The sequence below is a fragment of the Macrobrachium rosenbergii genome, chromosome 48 (assembly GCF_040412425.1).
Source record: "Macrobrachium rosenbergii isolate ZJJX-2024 chromosome 48, ASM4041242v1, whole genome shotgun sequence".
Lineage (NCBI taxonomy): Eukaryota > Metazoa > Arthropoda > Malacostraca > Decapoda > Palaemonidae > Macrobrachium > Macrobrachium rosenbergii.
Genome location: NC_089788.1, coordinates 61,408,719 through 61,421,614, shown reverse-complemented (window position 1 = coordinate 61,421,614; position 12,896 = coordinate 61,408,719). Strand labels below are relative to the sequence as shown.

General features: G+C 36.5%; 1 protein-coding gene across 2 annotated transcripts in view; it reads right to left on the bottom strand.

Annotated features, from left to right (window-relative positions):
• Positions 1 to 12,896, bottom strand: part of LOC136831453 (facilitated trehalose transporter Tret1-like) — a 280,303-nt gene that overhangs the window by 85,844 nt on the left and 181,563 nt on the right. The window contains exons 12-15 of one of the 2 annotated variants that reach the window (XM_067091927.1): positions 9,346 to 9,563; positions 9,052 to 9,151; positions 8,378 to 8,557; positions 2,138 to 2,356 (exon numbers count right to left, since the gene is read on the bottom strand). The gene's annotated coding sequence lies outside the window, so the exon portion shown is untranslated. The remainder of the gene's footprint in view (positions 1 to 2,137; positions 2,357 to 8,377; positions 8,558 to 9,051; positions 9,152 to 9,345; positions 9,564 to 12,896) is intronic. The other variant, XM_067091928.1, reaches the window with a different exon arrangement.

The window sequence follows — 12,896 nt, the reverse complement described above, 5'->3', positions numbered from 1 at the left end:
GAGTAACCTCCTCTCGGAACGGTTACCTACCAAGGCTAAAGGGTCCCTCCCGCCCACTGATTAGATTTTGGAGTGTCCTTCGCCTAGAAGAGTTTTCTGCCAAGGTTAAAGAGTTTCCTCTACCCTAACTTGTCTAGGTAGGGGCGTCACACCCAGAAGTGAGTATTGCTAAGGAAAAGCCAAATTAACCCACATCCACCCATTTTTATCTTTATAGGGTGACACATGGAAGGCACAGCCCTTTGGTTTCACATTATGTCATTAGGAATGAGGTTGCTATCTCCACATGCCTTTTAACTGATTCCAGCACATACTATTATAGTATCCATTTATCTCTGGATGGATTGATGGGCGCTGGAGGGAGTGATCCACAGAGCTAGAAAATGTGAGTCAAGTGTTGCAAACCTTTTTCTCTCCAAACTACCCAGTCTTGAATAAAACCGTTTAATGAGGAAGAAATTCAATATATGGAGAGAAAAAAGGAGGAATTCTGTATTTACAAAGAGAGGCGAAAGAAGGACAAAGGAGACTTCTGCAAGCGACCAAGAAAGAAGGTGCAGGCGTTTCCTACTGGCAATGAACACCCGAGGGAAAAGCCCCGAGATCCTCTCCCGGAGACAACAGCCAAATATGCGCAGAATTCAAGAACCAACTTTCCTAGCACAGCTCCTGTGTGTTTGTTCAAGGAAGTTTAGCGATTATGCTCTTATCCCATGTCTTCCTTTCGACGTTAGTTTCTATTTCAAGGAGAGAAAAGAGGTGTTTTGGGTTTTTAAAGTGTTTTTCGATAGCTTTAACACTCACTTTGTCTGTTCTTCGACGTTGTAAAGTACTCCGTCATTATTGTTGGTACTACTGCAGTTCTAGCAAATTTTATATTTTTCTAATACACCTAACTATTCAATTTTTGCACTGTAGTGTCAACTTCCATATGAGCTTTACTGATTGGGTCGTACAACAAAACTTGTAAACATTTAATTTAAAAAAAAATAATTTATTTCATTCATGTGACTGCGATTATTTAGTTTTATATGAAACGACCTGGAGAATAACAAAACCAAACAAATATCAGACGCTCAGAAAAGTGCTCCTCTAAAGAAAGAAGCGAAGACCTGCAGACGAAGACCAAATAAGACTGTTGCTTCCAAAGTCCTTTGTTGCAAGTCTTGTGGGGAAAAAGATTACAAACCTAAAGACAATGAGACAACCCTAATCAAAGGCAGAAACATCCAAGGAGGCTATAGATCTTTCTTTTATCAGAGAGAGCTCAAATACTTTCGTTCTCTTATTCCCAACACGCGCACGCGTTCTCATTAGTCTTCGGCTTCTCTCTTTAACAGCAAAGAGATTATTAGCGAAAGGTTCTGGCTCTATGTAGGAATGGCAAGAACGATCTTAGACTGTTCCCTTGATGTGGAGCTTCTGGTAACCTTGTAACTTATTTAGGTACTTACTGGTCAGTTAATTCCAATACAAGAGGTCTTTACACCAAATAACCCATGAAACTTTTTAATTTTAGAGAGGCAGTTTCAAATTCGTGATATATTCTCTTTAAAGATGAAACAAACTGTACCAGAACAGGTCCAGTTCTGAGCCCTTTTAAATCAAATTAGTTTTCTTTTGAAACCTACCAACAACAAAAACAATCTTGTAATTTTTTGTTTGAACAAGGCATTCGGAATAAGGAACAACAATATGGTAATTAAATTTGCCAGAATAACTATTACATGCTTTGTAACGGATCTGACTAAATTTATTTATATCAACTTTATAATTCATTTCATTCCCAGAAACAACTTATAATCCCAATTAATTCACTAAAGTCTTTTGGTCAAATCATATATAGTAATCACCAGTCTTAGTATGACAGTTCCAGTACTCTTTCGTAACAGGTCTTCAGTTCATTTTCGCACTCCACACTCAGGGCATTTTGTAAAAACATTCAATTTGGGTTATGAATGGACTGAAATTTGTGTAACAATAAAAATGTAGCTCACTGATAAACGATGACTTATTAATTACACATTTATAATGCTTAAGAATTATTTATAAAGATGCAAACTGATATTAGGCAATTTTAGAATGTTAGTAAACCCCTAAGTGAAGTACTTTAGTTTTCTGGAAGTATATAACCTACCTGAAGCCAGTATTTCATTTTAATCCAAGGTGCAAAGGCATACCAAGATCCAAGCCAAGTATGTAAGTCCAGCTGATGATAATTAAACTGGTAGTACCATAGCATTACCAGTGCTCCCAACCCAGGCGTCCCATTTAGTTACTTCAGTTGAAGGTAAGTCTACCACACCGCAGAGTAGAGAAGTGCTCAACATTGCTCTCACTATGGGACAAGTAGAACCTGCAGGATTGGTAAAACTGTCATTCATTACTACTGGTTGGGTATCTTTCAATGTATAGTGTTCTGAAAATTTTAAGAAATCACTCCGTCTTATTAAAAGGCATGTTTTCGCTTGTAAAAAATCTCTTAAATCTATGACTACGACTAAAAATATCAGCAGGATTAAGAACTACTTTCTCTGTTCTGAAATTGTAACTTAGGAAACAATCACATAAACTGAAAAAGCTGCCCACAATGCTTTAAGCCTAAGATGTACATCAGTATTACCGAATGTGGCTCTGTTTTTGTTTCGTTTCTGGTTGCGGTGCTTGTGGAATTTATGTTGTGAGGGTGCTAGATAACTAATGTATAACTGTTCATCGTATATGTATTCCTTAAAACATTTTTTGACATACTGAAATTTATAATATATATATATATATATATATATATATATATATATATATATATATATATATATATATAGACATATAACATATACATATATATATATATATATATATATGTATATATACATACATAAATATACATATATACATATATATATGATATATGTATATATACATATACATAAATATATGTAAATATATATATATATATATATATATATATATATATATATATATATATATAATATATATAAATATTATATATATATATATATATATATATATATATATATATATATATATATGTATATATTATATATATATATATATATATATATATATATATATATAATAATAATAAATTTCAGTATGTCTAAAAATGCTTATAAGGAATACATATACGATGAACAGTGTTACACAACATTAGTTATCTAGGATCCTCGCAACATAACTTCCACAAGCACCGCAACCAGAAACGAAACAAAAACAGAGCCACATTCGGTAATACTGATGTACAGTACATCTTAGGCTTAAAGGATTTTGGGCAGCTTTTTCAGTTTATGTGATGTTTCTTAAAAGTTACAATTTCAGAACAGAGAAAGTAGTTCTTAATCCTGCTGGTATTTTTAGTCGTAGTCATAGATTTAAGAGATTTTTTTACAAGTGAAAACATGCCTTTTAATAAGACGGTGATTGGCTGTTGTCTGGGGGAGAGGAGCCAAGGCTTTGCCATCGGGTGCTCATTGACTGATGACTGATGAATCACCTCGACCCTTTTTATGGGATGCTTGCTTGTGAAAAACCTTCTCTCTCTCTCTCTCTCTCTCTCTCTCTCTCTCTCTCTCTCTCTCTCTCATGAAAATACACACAGGCCTTTTTATGAGCTTTATCACACCATTATTTACGGAAAGCCATTGTGCAAGGCCCATGTTGTCATAAGGCCATCTTAATTCAGACCATCTGCCATCCAAAAACCAAGACTGTTTAGTTACTATGACATTATCCCATACGTAAACAGTTTACACACACACACACACACACACACACACACACACACACACACACATATATATATATATATATATATATATATATATATATATATATATATATATAAACCGTTTACGTATGGGATAAATATCATATCGTTTTTGGATGGCAGATGGTCTGAATTAAGATGGCCTTATGACAACATGGGCCTTGCACAATGGCTTTCCGTAAATAATGGTGTGATAAAGCTCATAAAAGGCTTGTGTGTATTTTCATATGAGAGAGAGAGAGAGAGAGAGAGAGAGAGAGAGAGAGAGAGAGAGAGAGAGAGAGAGAGAGAGAAGGTTTTTCACAAGCAAGCATCCCATAAAAAGGGTCGAGGCGATTCCTCAGTCAATGAGCACCCGATGGCAAAGCCCTTGGCTCCTCTCCTCCAGACAACAGCCAATCACCGGGGGATTTCTGCAGGAGGTTCACCGACTCAAGTGAGTATTTGTAAGTTTTTGGCTTTGTGTGTTTACGTATCTGAGGAAATATGAGAGCGATATGCCTTTTATTTGTGGCCTTCCCGTTTGGTTTTTAACACTGTTTTTCATTCGGCTCTGAAGTAAAAATGTTTTTGGTTTTTAAGACCTTTTTTTCCGTATCATAAAATCACTGTTAGCTTGTCATTTGATATATCATTACGTAATCACAGACAGTTTTGCAGAACTACTATCCTTTCATTTATCTTATTCTTTATTTTTGTTGTCTCCACAATTCCGTGATGAAAATCACCTTCTTTTTATTTTTTTTTACTTTGTTTCACTGAGGTTTTAGTTAAATGACTTATGAAATTTAGGATGTCAAGGCAAAACTGGGGCACTCTCAGCCAAGAAGTGCTTAAGACAGTGAGGAGAGGCAGCTGGAGTGGTTGGACGTCAAGATGTAGAGATCCAGAAAAGAAAGGAGATAAAGAACAAGCAGCTGGAGTGGTTGGACTTCAAGACGTACAGTTCCAGAAAAGAAAGGAGACGCAGTACAAAGTTGTCAATAACCGAGAGAAAACCCCACAGTTGCGCTGAAAATTAACAGTTACAGGTATTGGGCAGGTAAGATTGAGAAAGCAAGCAGGAATGGAAGTAAAGTAAAAGACTGAAAAGTGGACGCTAGTAGTGGGTGAATGAACGCTGTAAACACTCATTGGTAATGTGTACAGTGAACCGCGAGGTGGACTAAGGGAACTACCGCCTTATGAGGGGGTTCTCTGAGCTGAAGGCAGCTTTTTTTTTTTTTTTTTTTTATCTGTGTCAACCTGCATGAAATGAAAGCTGTAAGAATTGACCTTATGGCAACAATCTTTCCAAACCATCAAATCTATTGTTGGAATGAGATCAGTCTCTGTCTGTAAATATAAGGAAGTAAGCAAACGAGACCCTTATAAAGACAAGCTTTCTATTTACCTTGGTGTCTAGATGCAGTCACCGTGACTTTAGATCCCCATTACCACAAAATATCATTGCAACCCCTAATTCCCCGAATTTATGGCGTTGTAATTTGTCATAAGTCGGAAGCTCAGTTAATTCCCAGAATGAAACAATGCTTTAATTACATTATATTTCATTTCGCATTGTTGACCATTACCCCCGGAGAAGCTACCGCGTTTAATTGGTATCTCGAAAGGAAATTAATGTGGTCGCGTTCGTTTGGGACAACGTGGCGGGAGACGGCCGAAATGATAAGATTAGATTTGCCTCTTGGATGATCAGGGCTGTTTGTATCTTCAACTGCTTGTTTCCGGTTGCCGGAAAGAAGCGATTTTCGTTGTCTGTTATCCTCATTCCTGGTAAGCTTTCCTTCCTGACATTTTTCAAAAGCTCTTAATGGTCATAGTTTCCTTCCTGACTGGAAGTGTTCTTGTGAATTGATTTTTTACTAATGTGGTTGTTGTCAGGACTGGTTGTGGTGGTCAGGGAAGGTTGTCTTCATTTTGATGTAAAGATAGTGCTGGTTGAGGTACTGCTGATGTAATGGCTGTTATTATTGTTTTTATATGATCAAGTGGAGAAAAGATGAGTAACAAAATATATAAAAATAGATATTCGTATCAACACAAAAATCTTATATAAATAAATATATATACACAAAAATAAAGCATATATATATATCAAAAAGATATATATAAAAAAATATATATATATATATATAAAAGGTCGTTAGGAAGTCCTGCTGCCGTTGCTATTCCAAGGACACAGCCTTCTGTAATGACTCCAGCAGGTGCGTGTACCCATTTGCTGTTGGCCTGCACTTCGGCTGCCCAAGAAACGTCCTCAAAGTCACAGGGCGGGAGAACAACCTGATCTCCAGCCCAGAAAATGTGACCGTGGCGTAAACACTCCTGTGAAATAAGAGGAGGGGGAGGATTGCAAACAGTGACCACTATAAAACAACCAGTTTCCTCCAAACTCACACCGTCCTGAAAAAACTCCGAACGGCCTAATGAGGAAGCAATTCGATATATGAAAAAAAAGGGGGAAAATCTGTAATAACAAAAAGAGGAGAATAACAAAAATACAGGAGTTTGCTAAGGAGACTTTCTTAATAAAAATCTATAACAAAAAATAAAGGCCAATAAATGGAGGTCCAGGCGGCGTTTCCTCATATCAAAAAGAAGGCACTGAACTCCCAAGGGAAAAGCCCCGAGGCCCTCTCCCGGAGACAAGAGCCAATCTCCGCTTAAAGGCCAACTTTCCTTAGTAAAGCGTTTCTCTGGCTGCGCGGTTGTTGGGGGAAATGTAACCGAGGAAGTTCTCTTCCCAAAGAGAAGTTTTCGATAGCATTAACACAGACGTAAACGAAATGGACTGGGAATAAACTACCATAACGCCCATAAAAAATCCTTAGCCGAACGCCATATGACCAAGTGGGGATGAGTACTGAGGTCATTCAGCGCTGAGAATGATGTTGAAATAATTGTTAGGATAGGGCAGAGTAATATGGAGGGAATATGAACGGGCGGGGAGGATAGTAAAAATGGAATGAAAGGTTGCAGCTAAAAGAACGGCCTAATGAGGAAGCCGAAGGGATGCTGCAAAAGGAACCAAGTTTTGCAAGCTACAGTGCTCAGAGTGAGGTGTACTGAAAAGCCCCGAGGCACCACTCTCCTACCAGGGCTAACACCGCTTTGTTTGTTCTTTCATGTTTTTCGATAGCTAACCATCATTATTACTGTCGATGCTACTGATGTTGAGTTCTGGCTGTTTTCATTTTCTTTAATAGCCCTAATTACTTTTGTACAGTCTCAGAGTACTGACAAAAATACTATAAGAACTTTACTGTTATCTTCTATTGGCTCCTACGAGAAAACACTCGAATATACTTTTGCAACATTCGAGCATATTTTCATAATTTCATTTACGTATAATTTATCTAATATCACGAATAGACTAGAAGAGTAACAAAAAAAAAAAAAAGATACTAGCCCCACAAGCAGTTTTACTCTTAAGAAAGACGCAAAGACCTACAGACGAAGATCAAAAGTCTGTTGCCTTCGAGGGTCTTTGTTGCAAGTCTTGAGGGACATGGATCACAAACCTAACGATGATGAGACAACGTTTTAACAGAGGTACCAAAGTCCAAGGAGGTTGTAGCTTTTGTTTTTACAAAGCGAACTTAAATTACTTTCTTGTCTTTTATTCCAGCATACACAAATCCCACGCACACTGGTTCTCAAACGTTTCTCTCTTTCACTAGATTTACCAGTGAGGTTTCAGGTTTGGCAAGGAAGGGGCGCAACAATGGAATGAAAAATAGAATTTAGGCCAAAGGCCAAGCACTGGGACCTACGAGGTCATTCAGCGCTGGGAAGGGAAGCAGACATCCAAGTCCGTTCCCTTGAACTACGAAGCCTCTGGTGATCTTAGCTCTTTCCTGTACTTGACGGTTAAATTATAATACAAAAATTCAAACCTTTTACACCTTTATGACGAAGCTTTAAAACTCGACAACTAGTTTGTTCCGTACATTCTTCTCTTAAGGTGAATGAGCTACTCACAAACACCGAAGTTAGTGCAGTTTTAACCTAAGCTAATGGATTCAGCATTGCCTATTATCTTTGGAACTTCTCAAACAATTCTTGGGAAGCTTGAATTTAAGTCAATGGCCCCTGTTACCTTGTTCCATATAAATCGGACTGATTGATTGATTTATAGATTTTAGGCACACATGCCAAACATTCGGTTAACCCCTGAATAATAACTTAAAAAGACAAGGAGCAGCGCATTTTTTCAAGGTACTCGAACTAACATCGAGAGGATTCAGTATAATTCGTCATAGTATCCTTCATGTTTTTAATTGTAAATTTTAACATTTCCATCAGCACGTGATTCCCAGACCGGAAGGCAGTCAACCATCAATTTCCTCCAAGACCATCGCCTATTACAATTATAATAGTTGAAACAATGTACAAAGACAGCATATAGCTTGCCTTACTGTTCCTTAGAAAAACCTTACCCGAGTAAATATAAATGCAAATCGTTCATATATGTTAATTTGATTAACTGCACAACTACAACTACAAAGACAACAGCTGCATTTCACAATTTTAAAGCCAAAACAAACCATTCAACAATTTGCTTTAGTCCTTTCGAAGTAAACAACTTACCAGTAGCAAGTATTTTCTTTAATCCCAGAAAATACATTCATAGGCGAACGTCAACTTATCTGGGTTAAGTAAAAAGTTTAAATTTATCGAGAGTAATTAAAACCGTATTCTAGCAGAGCTAATACTACCAAAACCACCATTCAGTTTCGTTCATTTCAAGGCCGGGAAGTCAAGCTGAACCTGTAAGAAGAGGAAAATCGGTTAATATTGTTTGACAAAAAAAAAAAAAAAAAAAAAAAAAATCTAACATACATAAACTAATAAATCTTTAATTACATTGATTAGAAAAAAGGACAAGTTTTAATCCATTTAGAAGGAAACTATCTTGAATCCATAAAAATTGGGTCTTTCTACAAGTTTTACCAGTACTAAAGATACGATAATTATGAGCAATAGTTCTGAAAAACAACCGCAAATGCCCTTTTGGTGTGCTTTACTATATGTTAACAAGACCAAAGCTTTCACTTACCAAGATATATTGATTTACTTAATTATTTTGTTATTTTGTGTGTGTGTGTGTGTGTGTGTGTGCAAGCCCCCTACTGGCGTACGGTAGACTTAGTCTACCGTACGCCAGAAGAGATCCTCCCCCTTCAGAGGCTCCGCCCCTGAAGGGGGAGGATTAGCTTGCAAAGTGTGTGGTTTAAGTATATTCAAAGATGAAAGTTCCTTACCTCTTCACTTTGAATGAAAAATAGTTACCAACGGAGTCCGAAAAGTCGTCATCTTTAAGTTCCGGTGTGGGTGATGAGACGGTCAGCAGACCCCAGAAATCTAAAAAAAAAAAAAAAAAAATTATTGCTTTCACCAACCGTAAAACATTGAAATAAATACGGCTTGCGGTAATAATTCAGAAAATAAAAATACAAAAAGTCATTTGGATTGTAAATTCAATGACATTCCAGATATGTGAAAATCATAGAAATGAAGGAAAAAAATTATAACTCGAATAAGCAAACCCTCCTTACAGCAAACGACGAACACCCCGCACACGTCGCACCAATACGTTTGCACTGGAAGCCAATCAACACACGAAGAACAAAGAACTTTCTTCTACTTTGGTACCCTTCTCAAGGAGTAGTCTTGGGTCTGGTCACTCTGGCGTTCCGACGGCAAATCTACTTTCAGCGGCCAAGGATGACAGAAGAAGCAGACTTTCGTACACGGGCTGGTCAGAAAGCGACAGCTAGATGGCAGTAAGAAGTAGAGTATGATTAAATTCTTTCTATGATCTAAACACCAAAGGGATATTATAATAGAACGGTGACAGGCGCAGTCGTTAATAATCATTCCAATGAAATCGTCGCCATAAAATAAACCAAGTACATAATGCGTAGGCGGATATGCGTTAGTATTAAATGAATGCAATACAGTTCTAAATTCTTCTCAAAACGGTTTAGTTGGGGACGAAGGAATGAAAAACTAATAAGTGATAAACCTTAGCCTGCAGGTTAACCGTTCCTTGAAAGCCAGCGCAAATCAAAAAGGACCCAAGTAAATAGTTGGAAACTGAATAAATCATTACTTGAAGAAAATGGGTAACAAACCACTTATTTTGTTATGACAGAAGTTTTGGGTAATCTTTATACACAAATACACACACAGACGTGTGTGTATGTATATATATATATATATATATATATATATATATATATATATATATATATATATATATATATATATATATATATATATATATATACTTATATATATATATATATATATGCATCAAAAATAGATGCTTTCAGGAAGAAGAAATAATCTGCAGGTGAAGACCAACCAAAATGACGACTTCCAAGGAATACTGTTGTAAGTCTCGAGGGAAAAGATATAAAACAGTTAATGACGATGAGACGACGTTAGAGGCAGAAATAGAAGATCCAAGGAGGTTATTCCATTCCCGCTTTTATCAAAACGGATTCAAATCGCTCTCTCTCTCTCTCTCTCTCTCTCTCTCTCTCTCTCTCTCTCTCTCTCTCTCTCTCTCTCTCTCTCTCTCTCCATTCCAGTTTTATTATATATATATATATATATATATATATATATATATATATATATATATATATATATATATATATATATATATATATATATACATATACATATTGGACGAAAGCCATGAGAATGGAGTCTGGAGAAGAGTCTAAACTTGTGGAGACAAAGCAAAGCCGCATAATTTCACAGAGGCCATTTGGGTCATGCAACTAAATAGAGCTTGCCCCAAGAGATCATACCGTTCTTCTGTACAGCCGGTAATTTGGGATGCGGTTGCTAACCTTATGCCCTACAGCACTTCAGCTACGCTCCAACACAATCAGCTAACTGCCATATGTTAACTCATGCTTAAGTTATCAGAAACCCAAAGGGATTTTCAGGGAGGAGGTTCTTTCAGATGTTAGGCGAACTTGGTGCGCAAATAAACATGCGAAAATTGGAGCTGGCAGTAACGACGTCATTATGTCTGTCCATTTCAGCATGAAGCGAAAAGGGTCAACAAATAGGCCCAAGGGAAGCAGGAGGGAGACACCCGATAAATATGAAGGCGTTCTGTAATGGTTAAATGTTCCCCGAAATATGGAAGAGAAATATGGAAGGGAAAAAGGGAAGGGAAGGGAATGTCTCGCTCCCCTACTTTCCTGCGATAGAAATGATCGCGTTGGGATTGTCCACCATAAACTTATGGTTATGAACAGAGAGAGAGAGAGAGAGAGAGAGAGAGAGAGAGAGAGAGAGAGAGAGAGAGAGAGAGAGAGAGACTTTCTTATTTGCATTAAAAGAGAAAGTACAAAGCAAAATGACGCTAGATATGTACAAAGATATAAAATATAAAGCAAAACAAAGCGACACACACACACACACACACACACACACACACACATATATATATATATATATATATATATATATATATATATATATATATATATATATATATAAAGTACATGAAATAATAGATAAACATGCTTAGCTTAAATTGGAATAGAGTAAAATTTTATGCTTATTAATAATCTACAACCAGATTAGTAGACTGTTCCGTAAAGTATACTAATCGACTGTTTCAGGAAAAAACATTGCTTCCTTTTTAAATATTTTTTTTAAATCTGGAGATATTGAATTGTAATATACAAACAAAAAAAAAAAAACGCAACAAAATGCATCTCTAAGAGAAATGGTCATTCAAAAAAGAAACCGAACCGAAAAAGAATCCGAAAAGAAGCGCAAGTGACTTCTGTGATAAGTTTTGGAACAAAGACCTGGAATCCTCAAAGTCTCATCGATCCAAATTGAATTTCAATATTTCTCGACTTATCGGGACAACCTTCAAGAAAAAAAAAGATAAAGGAAAGAAAAAGGCTACACTAGAGGAAGATGAAACTCAAAACTGGCGCCTGACTAAAACCGACCTTTTCTTATATGGTAACGAATTATTATTTACATTAAAGCAGGCAAGGAATTGACTGATTGTGTAAACAAATCTGGCATTGCGAATGTTAGGGTTGTAGTTTTACCAAAGGAACACCTGTAACTGTTCTCATGTCTTACGTGTATGAAATAATTTATATGATCTATTAAAATTATAACGAAAAAAATAAACTGAATGGGATTATTATCGTTGAAGGAAGACCAGGTTCTTCGGCAAAGCAAAAAATGCTACTTGACTGAGAAATTGCAACATTCATTTAGGAAAATCATCTCTATGACACTAAATTGTTCTTTAACATTTTTCCTCCCAGTGTTCCAATGTGGGAACATAATTTGTATCCTTGATTTGACCCTGTTTCAACAAAATAATTTGAAAAGTATTAATATCCAGGGATACAGTATAGGCCAAGGTCTGACACTATCAAGTTACTTTTCCTCTGACTCTTTGCGAACGACAGTGCTCTCTTCCGACATTTTAGTACATTTTGCCATTTTTAGTCTCCTGGATTAGAAGAGCAGCAAACTGGTAACAAATTTGCAGTTTGATTTCTTGGGATGTTATTAGCACTTAGCAGACCCAAAACGAAGGTATATGATTATATATTGATAAAATTTCAATCACAATAAAGCAGTAAGAGAGTTTTATATTTGATTGTTCCCACATGGGAACGCCATGATCGTGGGAACAAAAGGAACATACATATATGCATACATACATATATACATACATCCATTCATAAATATATACATACATCCATCCATCCATACATATATAGGCTACGTGCAAACATCCATCCATACATATATACATACATCCATCCATACTAATATACTTACATACATCCATCCATCCATCCAGCCATACATGCATACATACATACATACATACATACATACATACATACATACATACATACATACATACAGTGGAGATAAGAATGTCGACACTGATGTTGAGGATCTTAGTGATGTTATGTCCAGTGATGAGGAAGCAGTTGAACCAGTTGGTGAACTGGAGCCGGACGAAAGCGATGTGAGTGAAGATGATGAAGTTGAACAGCCTGCAGAATTATCTCGTACCTCATTTTGGAAAACA